General features: G+C 33.8%; 1 protein-coding gene across 6 annotated transcripts in view; it reads right to left on the bottom strand.

Moving 5' to 3' along the window:
- The window catches only part of LOC128688956 (receptor-type guanylate cyclase Gyc76C), a 619,662-nt gene that overhangs the window by 384,599 nt on the left and 221,637 nt on the right, over positions 1 to 13,426 (bottom strand). The window lies entirely within an intron of this gene.

Here is a 13,426-nt window from a genome sequence, read left to right as displayed (position 1 = left end):
TGCTTAAGGTATGATGGGAGTGTTTTAAAGAGGAAGGATGGTGAGGAATGGTCAAAACAATGTTGTGTTCTGAATAAGAATTTATAAAAGGAAAATGGTGTACATTAAACATTTGTGGTGAAGATACAAATAGATGAATGTGTAGGAAGTTTTAAGAAGGCAAATAAGCACGAGTGTCCAAATTTCAATATTTAGTCCATCGTAAAGATTTCTGAGATTCCAGTGAATGTGTATGTGGCTCAGGTGTTTACAAATTAGTATATTTAAATGAAATTGAATTAGTGTTTGTGGATGAATTTATGAAAATGTTTTACAACTAGCACACACATACAGTACGTGCAAAATACTAAGAGAAAATTGAAATAGTGGAACCTCTTTTATCTAATACTTAACTAATGACAAACCTCAAGTATATGGACACTTTTAATTGGAGACCATTTGATAAATGAGCATTTCTCATGCTACTCTTTCATCTTTCTGATCCTCCCTCCTCTTTTCCATACCTTTTTCTCATCCACGTAAGAACAATTCTAAATGATAAGCATAACTAACATTATTTTGGATGGAGTATGACTACTCATGTGCTTGATGTCTCAGAGTGCAGTGTCACTAATGGAGTACTATTTAGTTTTCTTTCTTCTCCCTCCTCCTCTCCCCTGGCTCATCTCACCCTCCTCCTGTAATAGGTTCCCATATTATGCAGTGTCATTAATGGAGTATTTCATTTCCTCTTTCCTCCTCATTTCCCCACACTCTTGTCATGGGGTCCTGGAGTGTACATTGTCAGTAATAGCATGTTAAGTCTCCTCTCTTTCCATCTACTTCCTCTCTTACCCAATGCCATACATTCCTCCTACCATATACAGTAATGAGTCACATCTCAAATCAGACATCCTCCATCTTTACCAATACATAAGACACAATTTTTCTTTTACCACACTAACCATTTCTTACCAATGCAAGGTGACCCAAAGGAGACACATTCACCAACACTCAATTCAATAGTTGTCTAGCCCAAAGTTTGTGGGCTTCAAAATTCAAATGACCCTCTGAACAACATCCCCATTTTTAATACTATAAAAGACTATTTATGTAGAATTCATTATTCGTCATTTCAAAGTACAATAATACTCTTGGTTGTTTAATGCTGAACAGATCTCAAGTAGGAAGACAAAAATCAACTATTCACATATGGCCAAAGACATGTTCAGATAATAGAGGTTCCACTGTAATTTCTTAATTCTGTATTTTAAGAGAACATGCAGTATTAGAATAGGTAAAAGGAAATATCATGCATTTTGATTTCATGTAGAAAAAATATATATACACTATTCTGGAACTGTGTACTATTGTAATTACAATCAAAGAATTTCTAAATATTTGCAAATTATAAGTTCAAATCAAATGTTAAGTATACGGAAGTTAAATATGACATTCTTGATAGAATTTAGTGCTTTGGATGATCTGGAGAAGAGAATAAATTTACATATAACAGTGCAAATGTAGTGTTTAGGAAAAAAATTTTATGATACACATTTGTAAACCAAATTCAAGCATATAAAATATATGAAATTAAAGTGATAATGATAAATGATATAATGCAAAGGAATAAGTGATGCTAATGCTATCATTCAAGATGAATAAATACATAATATAATGATGACTCAGTTTGAAAAATGCATATATAGTAGAGGGGAATTTGAGAAAACAAAATGTAGTTATAAGACAAATGATACAGTATACTATATATGTATAACATTTAACAATTTTTAAATTCCTATAAAATTCAACTTAATAATAAAATTTGTATAATGATATAGACTCATTCGTATGAGATTGAAGAATATGTAAAGACTATGTAAAGACTTGTCATAATGACTACTGCGTAAGGATTTTACCCACATTTCATCTTCTGAGTGGGTTATATCATGTCAAATTTCAGTACAGTGGACCCCCGAGTTATGATGGCCTCAACCTACGATAAAATCGACTTACGATGCTTGTCAGCATAAAAATTTGACCCCGACCTATGTTGAAAAACTCGACCTACATCATTCGTTCTGAATGCGGCTGTCTGGTCCATCTGGCCTGAGTGCCTCAGCTGAGCTAGTAGTGACATTGTTTACAATCCAGGGCGGACGGTTGCAAGCAAACATTCGATAAATTTTGTATTATTCCAGTGTTTTTAGTGCCTGTAACTGCTAAATAAGCCACCATGGGCCCAAAGAAAGCTTCTAGTGCCAACCCTGTGGTAAAAAGGGTGAGAAATACTATCATACCACAGTCAGCTGCTGCTGCACCACGGTCAGCTGTACTACTCGAAGATGTGGAGAGACTGTTGTTGGTGTGGCTTATCGAGAATACCGAGAAACAATTAACCCCAGGGGGTTAGCCACCCAGGATAACCCAAGAAAGTCAGTGTGTCATCGAGGACTGTCTAACTTATTTCCACTGGGTCCTTAATCTTGTCCCCCAGGATGTGACCCACACCAGTCGACTAACACCCAGGTGAATAGGAAAAAATGCCTGGAACTAGTGCTCATATTGGTGAATTTAAGGCCAGCAAAGGTTGATTTGAGAGATTTAAGAATCGTAGTGGCATACACAGTGTGATAATGCCTGTTTTGGAAGAAAATGCCAAACAGGACCTACATTACTAAGGAGGAAAATGCACTCCCAGGACATAAAGTGTCTCATCACTCATCACCACATCTTCAATAAAGATAAGTGTCATTTATTCTTCATTTAGTACACTAGTAAATACACAATATATATGGTGCATGTATCCTTCTTTTTGTGTAGAAAAATGTATATTTCATGTGGTAAAAAAAAATTTTTTCATACTTTTGGGTGTCTTGAACATTAATTTGATTTCCATTATTTCTTATGGGGAAATTAATTCAATTTGCAATAATTTCATCTTATGATGTGGTCTCTGGAATGGATTAATATCATAAGTCGGGGGTTCACTGTATATGGCTGAGGGAATCACATATTATATGTTACATGTCAGTATATATTAAATTTAAAGAAATTCAATTGTGTTTTAATCTCATAATAATGCTATACATTATATCACACTGTTAAAGTGTTAGATGAGGGAAAACTACAGTATGTGAAAAAAATAGTGGAACCAATGCTGAAGAGAAGCAGTGGAAGTAGTAACAAGTGTAAAGTAAAAGAGAAGCAGTTAAAATAGTGATACGTGCTAAAAGTAAAGTTAAAGTGATAAAACAGTTGAAGTAGAGATGTGTTAAGAGTAATGTTAAATGCAAGCCGTATGACAGAGTGAGGATTATTACAGTGCTTTGGTTTGGTTGAGGATCTGATTACAGACTACTGACATCATGCAAAGAGAACAACAGTCATCCTCCATTTAACAACATTCTGCTTCATACAGTTTTGTATAATGACAACTGATATATTATGGAATAAAGCTGTATAATGGCAAACTGCCCCTTGCTTAATACTATTACTCTAATTCTGTCAGTATTTAAATTTCTTAAGATATATTTAAAAGTGAAGATTATGGCAACTGGTAAATCCATTAGTTTTTTTTATTTTGCAATGCAAGCATAGAACCAAAAATTGACTAAGGCATATTTTTTAAAAATATTACTGTAGTGCCAAGTTCAAGTTTTTTGTTTCCAGTACACTTTTTATTATGCAATGATATTTATTCTTTATACAGTATGTATATACTTGTGGTGTATATATGGGGCTTCTATAAAAGTTTGGTGTTAACTAGAAATGCATAAAATACTGGCAAACAAATCTGAGAAAGCATTGCTGATTATATACAGTATTTAGAGCCTAGGGAAAAAATGGGGGAGGCTTGATGACAGTACACAGATAATCCACATACAGGAGAATGAAACTTATGACAACGTTTTGGTCCAACTTGGGCCCATCACAGTACTGTGCATTTTTAATCTTTACTTAATAGCAGGTTTTATGGAAAGAATCTCTGTCATTAAGGAAGGAATGACTGTATGTGAGTGTAGGGATGCATTCTCTCACCTTATACTGGTAAGCTATATTTTGCATATACTATCAGGTAAATAATGAAGAAATGAAAGCAGCATGTTAAATACAGTGGATATGAAAACAATGACTAAAACTAGAAAACAAGGGATGTGATGTGTTACTACACTGAGGTCAGAAGTATAACAACCAGATTAAGCAAGGTTATAATCAGCTTCATTTAGGTAGCCTTAAAGCTACTCAAGATATTTAATAGGTCTTTCAAAAGATAACAATTAAATAAAATAATGATGGAAGTTACATGAATTATTTCAAAGCTAAGTCTTAATATAAAATGTTTTAAGATGATTCTCTAAATTTAAATCCATTTAACATTAATCTTTACAATTTAATTAGTTTCAAATTATTAAACACACTTTTAATTACTGTACAGTATTAAAATAGCTACAATGAAAATGTCTATTCCCAAATTATTAAATATAAAATCCTGAAATAAACAATGTCACTAATAAAACAATACAGCACAAAGAATTACTCAATATATTTAACAGAAGATAAGAATGGCTAGTTGCTTTTCATAAAGATATTGCTTTCTGCAGCAAATTTCATCAATTGGTTTTTAATAATTTGGGATGTAGAAAATATACTATAAATGCAGCACATACCCTTCCATAGCATATGATGCCTCATGCTCATTCACTATCTCAAAAGGAATTAAGCCATTTCTAGACACCTTCAATATTCCCATTACCAAAATGTGAAACTGAACCTTTAGGAGTGCATCATCTAAAATAAATCTTTAAAAAACCACAGGTTTTAAGATTGCTTAGGCTTATTTGTAAATGTACTCAAGCTTGAAAATGGTCATGAGACATGAGACTTTGCATAAGAGAAGTTACTTAAAAATATCTACTGAAGTACTACTATACTCACCTTATTCATTACTATTTTACAAACATTTAATAACAACACAGTACATGTAACATCAGCCCATTGGTTTAAGCATACACACACACCAGCTCCATGGACAAAACAATGAAATTAAAGCATGCTAGCTAGCACCAACTGCTTATATAGAAGGTATCTTTAGAATTGGTAGATGTATAGATGTATAATCACATATATATAATCATTATCAGAGATCAAAAAAACAATCAGTGCAAGCTAGTTGCTTGAGACAATCACAGTAACAATGAACTAGTAACAATTGTTAACACACAGTAAGTTGCAGAGAAATAATGTAACTGCCATATCATACTAGCTTTAAGATTAGCTACTATACAGACAAAGCCATATTAAACAAGCATATATATAAAATTTTCACTTAAATCAGGCAAATAAATTTAAAGCATAAAAATCCATTGATTCACAAAATATAATATAGAGGCCAGTGTGTTAAAAAATATATATATGTATATAAACACACATACACACACACACTGACTCAACCCCTGCAACTACATATAGGTGAGTACACACACACACACACACATACACACACACATACACACACACACACACACACACACACACACACACAAACACACACACACACACACACACACACACACACACACACACACACACACACACACACACACACACACACATACACACATGCTCAAACTGTAGACATAAAACATTTTTTACACACTGTCTGCACTGTCTCAAGACTAAGTTTTACCACATAAGTCACTTCCAGACTTAACTGTATTATACTGTAATCTGAACATATTTCTAGGAATTAAACATTTCGCATGGTAATCAGGCTAAAATAATATGATCTAGTATTTAAAGATTTTCTACTTCTCATACAACATAAAAACTTTCCTCTAATACAACACCATTTAATTAAGGGAGGGCACCTTGTTACTGATGAAGGGATCTTAATCCAAGGAACTGGAGCTACCCTCCTCTTCCTCCAAGAAAACCTGATTACTTCTTATTCCCCAGGTACTTATGACTCCTGCACATTTAGCACTTCCCCATGAATATACAGTACAAATAATAATAAAATAATAATAATAATAATAATAATAATAATAATAATAATTATCTAATACTTTAGACTGTCCTTTTAAATGTTATTTTGTTTATTTTAATGTGGATGGAGTATGGCATAGCTAAGAAGTGGCTAAAAAGACACAGATAGCAAAAGGAGAACTTTTTCAATTATGACATTTCAGCTACACTTGACTGCATCAAGAACATGGAAGGGTATACATTATTATTATAATAAAAAAGAAGCGCTAAGCCACAAGGGCTATACAGCGGAAGGGTACACAGTATTCTATGTGGGAGGGAAGTGGTGTGATTGGATTTACATAGGAGAAACATCTACTGACAGAACACCCAACTACATTAGCACAAGTATGCTTGGAGGATGAACTTCCAACAAGTACATCTCACATACCCACATACTCAAAGAGGTAATTAAGTCTTGAATCAGCAGCCATACATGTCTTTAATACTATCACACAAAACAGAGGCATGTACAATTTAGCAAAACCCACCACTAAAACTATTCTGGAAGAACACAAGCAGCACAAATTTCCAGGACCTGATCACTAAATCCAGACCACACCCAACATTACTTGACCTCCACCTCCACTGCCATGGACCTTACCACCACCTGGCTCAAGCCCTCACCTTGCCTACACCTGACAGGTCACCTACACTGTTTGGGACATCTTGCCCTCCTCCTACCTCAACCTTGCCTTGCGTATGACTCTAAAAAACAAAATTCAGCACTATATATTTAACATTTGGTTTTGATATTTCATGAGTTTGATAATGCCTCATATAAGTGAAACACTGTAATAACAAAGATCTCCTTTTGCTATTGTTTATTTAACCCTTAATTGTAACTTACTGAAACAACTTCTGTTCCCATTTGATTTGAATTGCTAAATATTAATTTTATGTTAATGCTGTTAATTTCCATAACAAAATAAAAATTACAAGGTTTAAAATATAACCAATGGTTTAAATTTATTTCAACAGCTTTAATTTAGTTTCAGTAATTAATAAAAAAATGTTGTAATAATATTGAGTTTATTATCAAATAAATGTGTTGAGATATTAGCATTTCCCTCTGAAAAAATATTATTAATAATTTAATGATCATTAAGTTCTTAATCAAGCTTTTATTTGGAATATTTTATAATATAATACTAGTAAGAATTTAAGCACATAGAAAAAATCAAATCAGTTAGGTTAAGGACCACTGGTTGTGACTAATAACTGGATGTGTGACCATACTGGTATAGCCTCACCCTTGGTCTCAAAGCAGACCTCCTAAATTACAGAGAAAATATTACAAAGTTAGCTACTCTCAAGAAGCCCAAAGAAAAATAAGGTGTAAATTGAATATAAGTTCTTTTTTTTTTTTTACACAAATCAATTTTACAGGTTAAAAGCTGATATCATACCTCAGCTCATTTCAAAGCCCAGCTCTATCTGAGGTATAGTACCACCCCTCAGGACCCCACCCACACTAGTCAGCTAACACTCAGGCACCCCTTGCTGGGGACAGAACCCTGGACACTCAGTGTGTAAGCTGAGTGTGCTACCAACTGAGCCACAGGACTTACAAAATGCTAGTGTTAGCACCTGATACAGTTGAGACAATAAAGAAGGGACTAGAAAGCCTTCCAGGCTTCCATATATCATAATTTCTCACTTTCTCAAAACACCACTGTACAACAAATGAAAAATATATTTCCATCTACCAAGATTAATTACCTGAAACATTATCCAAGAAGCACAAAACAAAACACTGAAACTAAATTTTAAAAAATTGAAAGCCATGGAAAGAAATTTATACTCTATCTCTTATAATGTTTTAAAGAGTCTGCATTCACACTGTTGTACATTTATAGCAATTCAAAATTATATAAACCAAGGTACTGAAAGATACGTAAATATGCAGAACAGAAAGTAAATGAAATATACAGGTCTCCCTCAACATTCACGTTTTCAACTTTCACGGGCTTCACACATTCGCGAATTCCCAACCGCCAAATTCCCAGCCACCAAATTCCCAGCCACCAAATTCCCAGCCGCCAAATCATATTTAAGTTTCCCGCCACCTGCGAGTCCCTACTACCCTCCCTCTGACCCCCACAACTGGCAGCCAGCCCTCCCACCACTCAGTGTGGTGAGTGTTTTGTTTGTTCATTACAGTATTTGCTATTAAACTACTGCATATTGGAATGGCTATTCGGACAGGTATTAGACGGTGACATCATGTATTTACTCTTGAACACTGCAAAGAATTAAACATTTCTGCTACAGCTAATAATAACAATAGTAATAATAACAATAGTATTAATAATAATAATAATAATAATAATAATAAATATGATATAATTGAAGAAGGAAATTGTACAAAAATACGAGGGAGTGGTTGACACATCGTCAGTGTGACTTTGTTTATGCTGAAGTGAACATTAGTCTCCCTGCTCTTCCAAACATTTCACAATAATTCATTGTGTTTGGTGCTTGTAGATTGAGTGTGACTGGAGTGGTAGAGGCAGTGACTGAAACAATGGTATTTAATAACATACATGTTAATAATAATACATGTTATTAATAATATGTACTATTATTATTCATAACATATGTTGTTAAATACATACATGTTAATAATAATACATGTTATTAATAATAACATGTACTATTATTATTTATAACATATATGTTATTAAATACCACTGCCTCAACCGCTGAATTATTGTGAAATGTTTGGAAGAGCAGGGAGACTAATGTTCACTCCAGCATAAACAAAGTCACACTGACGATGTGTCAACCACTCCCTCGTATTTTTGTACAATTTCCTTCTTCAATTATATCATATTTATTATTATTATTATTATTATTATTATTATTATTATTATTACTATTGTTATTATTAGCAATAGCAGAAATGTTCGATTCTTTGCTGTGTTCAAGAATAAACACGTGATGTCACCGTCTAATACCTTTCCTAATAGCCATTCCAATATGCAGTCATGAATGGGTTTACATTATTTATTCTGTAGTTTAATAGCAAATAATGAACAAACAAAACACTCACCACACTGAGTGGTGGGAGGGCTGGCTGCCAGTTGTAGGGGTCGGAGGGAGGGTAGTAGGGACTCGCAGTGGTGGAGTCTGTGGTATTTAATAACATACATGTTATTAACATACATGTTATTAAATAACATACATTATTAAAGCATAACATGTATATATTTAGTACAATTTACGACGTTTTCATGTATTTTATGATTATTCATGGTTCAACAAGTTAAGGAAGCAGTATTGTAATATATTTCCCTACAATATATTGGGGCACCAAACATTCACGGTTTTTCAACATTCGCGAGGCTCTTGATCCCCTAACCCTCGCGAATGTTGAGGGAGACCTGTATATACGTAGCTGTAACTGATTGTAAAAAGTACAATAAAGTACAGTAGAGCATATTCTTTTGGGAACAGGATGCCTAGCTTATCTAGGTCCCCTAACCAAAAGCAAGACTGTGCCCATGTGGCCACCCATCCAGATACTTGTACACAATCTGAATGACTGAGCATAACATCAATTACAAATAATGGAAATTAATTTGCATAATTTCATTCAAAATACATTTTATTTTCAAAGTCTCTTAATCACCTGATATGACAAAATGTTTTAAAGATAAAAAAAAACAATGGGGTACTGTATCTGATAATGAGACTCTTCCTATTTAGAAACACGTACGTATAGATAACTCAAAGTGACAGGTATGAGTTAGCGAGTTTGGACAAAAACTTGTATATGTAATGTGCACTTCAGGATTCTACACTGAATGTCTGGTTGATACTTGGTGTTAATTATGGTAAAAGGATATTATGTTCAGATCTTATTTACAGACAATGTTGTTTTGCTCTACGTAGAGCTTTATCTACTTACAGTGAAACATTGCCTGTAAATAAAGATTTGCTCTGAACACCATGTTGCTTTACCATATCTGTCAGTAAGTCTTGCCATCCTGCAACAGTTTCAATAATGCAAGATTTTTAAAATTATGCAAGAAATAACACTTGACTCTGAGACTAGTCATGCCTATATTAAATTTGGGGATATGCCCCAACTGTTCTTAGACAATAAAAAATGATATCATTGTGAAATTTATTAGTCCTGAAAAAAATTCATGCATTATATGTAATTTTATAAAAGATTTTCTTATATTATTCATTATCTAACAGAAGTACAACACATGGAAGTAATTACTGCTAGGGATGGAACAATACCAAAATTTTTGCTAATATTGACACTGATACTCAGTTTTATGCCAATAATGATATTGATATCATCAAAATTAGCTGATACCCACCAATACTGATACTGTTATAGGTATTACAGGACCCATCAGCAGAGTTCTAGCTGTGTACTTATGCCAGTACTATGTCCTAGTCATAGTGGATTGTTGAAGCACAAGTGGCTTAATTCTGGCATAAGACTTGATCACTCTTAATGTTGCAAGACTGGAGTGAACTTCCAATAAATGTAAGTATTCCCTTAGACCTCCAGCTTAGTGAGCATTCAGATCAGAATATATGGTGGTAACCTTATATATGTATGTAAAAATGTATCATACTAATACCATCAAAATCTGTTAATACCCTCCAGTACTAATACCATCAAAATCAGCTGATACCATGAATACACCCAATTATTGTATTCACTACATGACATATTACTCATTAAATATTTTAGTTAATAAGTGGATGTAATTTTATCAATTTGCATACAGTACTATATACAGTATGCTAATACTCATTGTCAATTTACAATTATAGTATGATCTAATAACAAAGAAACAGCCATTCCATAAAAAAGTACAATTAAAAAGTCACCATATATATGTAAAGCCCAAGATCTTAATGCTTGCTAAAGTTTTGTAAATTAGCTTCAAATCCAAGAATAACTTTTGCATTAAATCCAGATTCCTCTGACAGCCAGTATTTATTTATTGGAAAAACTTCTTTGGTGAAATAATAAAAGCAATAGTTTAAGCTTAAAGAGGTCATAATAAAAGCAATGAACCAGATTAAACATTTATGGGATAGGCAAGACAAGACATCGGTACAGTACATGAAGGCAAAAGCTTGCAATTATGAGGACTCCTTGTAGAGTCAACATTAAATATCATAGATATTGAAGTTAAGATATGCTCTAGTGAAGAGTACATTAACAGAAATGTAATATAAACAATTTGGAGGGTACTTTAATAACCTTAGATGCTAGATAAGGAGGAGAGAGAGTAGCTAGAGAGGAATATATAAAGGGAAATATGTTGTAGGTATATGTTATACCAACTTCTCTGAGTATGGAATCACTGACAATGACACTGACAAAGGAACAGCACAAATCACAGAGCTTTGAAGACAACTGGATTTAAATGTATTGGGGGTAAAAAACTATAAAATTAAATGACAGCTCTAATTTCAAGGAAGAGACAGGGATAAGGAAACAGTATATTAAATAACTGAAAGCACGCATAAAATAAAAGGGAAATGAAGGTTAGCCAAGAGAGAATAGACAGCAAAATACAAGGAAGAAAAAACTATGGAGGCAGCATGAAAGATAGTTTTAAGAGTCAAGAGAAATTGATGGAAGTTGAATATCCATGAAACAGTTGGAAATTTTCACAGAGGTAAATGAAGAAATAATAATCATAAATTAAAATGTGCCACAAACTTTAAAAGTACACTTTAGCTAATGCTTTCATACTAAATTAGACATTATTTGACTGTATTAAGGAAAGAAGGTATCTCTATTTTCACATCCCCATATATATACTGAACCTCACAGTTCAAAAATACTGAGAGTCTATCTCTCTCTCTCTCTCTTTCTTCCTTGTGTTCATCTTTTACTGTTTTTCAGCACCATCAAGCCTTCTTACCTTTGCCATTAATATAACAGAGTTTTTTGAGATACATAATGTGCATGTATTCTTGATTTGGTTAAAATAAATAAAACTTTTAAGGAATTAAATGTCTACTTAAAAACACTTAAACCTTAATAAAATATGAGTGTTCCATGCCTTATGTGGCAAATGCTTTCCATGGCAGCTATACTAAGCTTTGGCCAACAACACTTGCATCATTCTGCATTATACAAATTTTCAAGAAACTTTGCAAACTGTACCTATTGCATATGACAAATATGCACTATGCACTCCAAATACATTGACATTGCCTTTGAAGGGACAAGAGCTATATCACTTCAACTGTTAGTGGTCAGAAAGAGGTATTAAAAAACTTGCTGTTGATGCTGCAGTCCATGGTACCTGCTAATTTCAACCAAAAGAATGGGACAGTGCTTGTAGCACAATCTACTTTAAAAATATCCCTAAATTCTATTTAAAAATTTATTCTAATAAATAAGAACATAAGAAAGAAGGAACACTGCAGCAGGCCTACTGACCCATGCAAGGCAGGTCCAATTCTCCTACCAGCATAAGCTAACGCCCTAACCTAGTCAGGTCAGGTCACATTCACTTAAGGAAGGAGCATGGCATCTGACCTAGTAACACAAGCTAGTCAAGTCCAACTCACACCCACCCACACCCACTCATGTATTTATCTAACCTATTTTTAAAACTATGCAACGTCTTAGCTGCTATGACGGTACTCGGGAGTTTGTTCCACTCATCTACAACTCTATTAGCAAACCAGTGCTTCCTGAATCTGAGTTTATCCAACTTAAAGCCATTGTTGCAAGTCCTGTCTAGGCTAGATATTTTTAACATGCTATTTACATCCCCTTTATTTATTCCTGTTTTCCATTCATACACTTCAATCATATCACCCCTAATTTTACACCTTTCTAGAGTGCAGATTCAGGGTCCTCATAGGGAAGATTTCTGATACATGGGATCAACTTTGTCATCCTCCTTTGTACGTTTTCCAGTGCAGTTATATTCATTCTGTAATACGATGACCCAAACTGTGCAGCATAATCTAAATGAGGCCTAACCAAAGATATATAGAGTTGAAGAACAACCTGAGGACTTCTATTATTTATACTTCTTGATATGAAGCTAAGGATTCTGTTAGCTTTATTGCAAACACTTATGCACTGTTGTCTTGGTTTCAGATTACTGCTAGCCAGAACTCCTAAATCCTTTTTGCAATCAGTAATATTAAGATCTACATTATTTAGTTTATATGTGGCATGGTTATTTTCCTGTCCAACATCTAAAATTTTGCATTTCTCAATATTAAACTGCATCTGCCACTTCTCCGACCACTGCACCAGTCTATTCGAATCATCCTGGAGTGTTCTAATGTCCTCATTAGAATGAATTGGATGGCCTATTTTGGTGTCAGCAGCAAATTTGCTTATGTCGCTATTTATTCCCTGATCTATGTCATTTATGTAAACTGCGAACAACAAGGGGCCCAACACTGA

This window comes from Cherax quadricarinatus, chromosome 1, assembly GCF_038502225.1.
Source record: "Cherax quadricarinatus isolate ZL_2023a chromosome 1, ASM3850222v1, whole genome shotgun sequence".
Lineage (NCBI taxonomy): Eukaryota > Metazoa > Arthropoda > Malacostraca > Decapoda > Parastacidae > Cherax > Cherax quadricarinatus.
The sequence above is the reverse complement of the archived record's forward strand: the minus strand, read 5'-3'. Positions and strand labels throughout refer to the sequence as shown.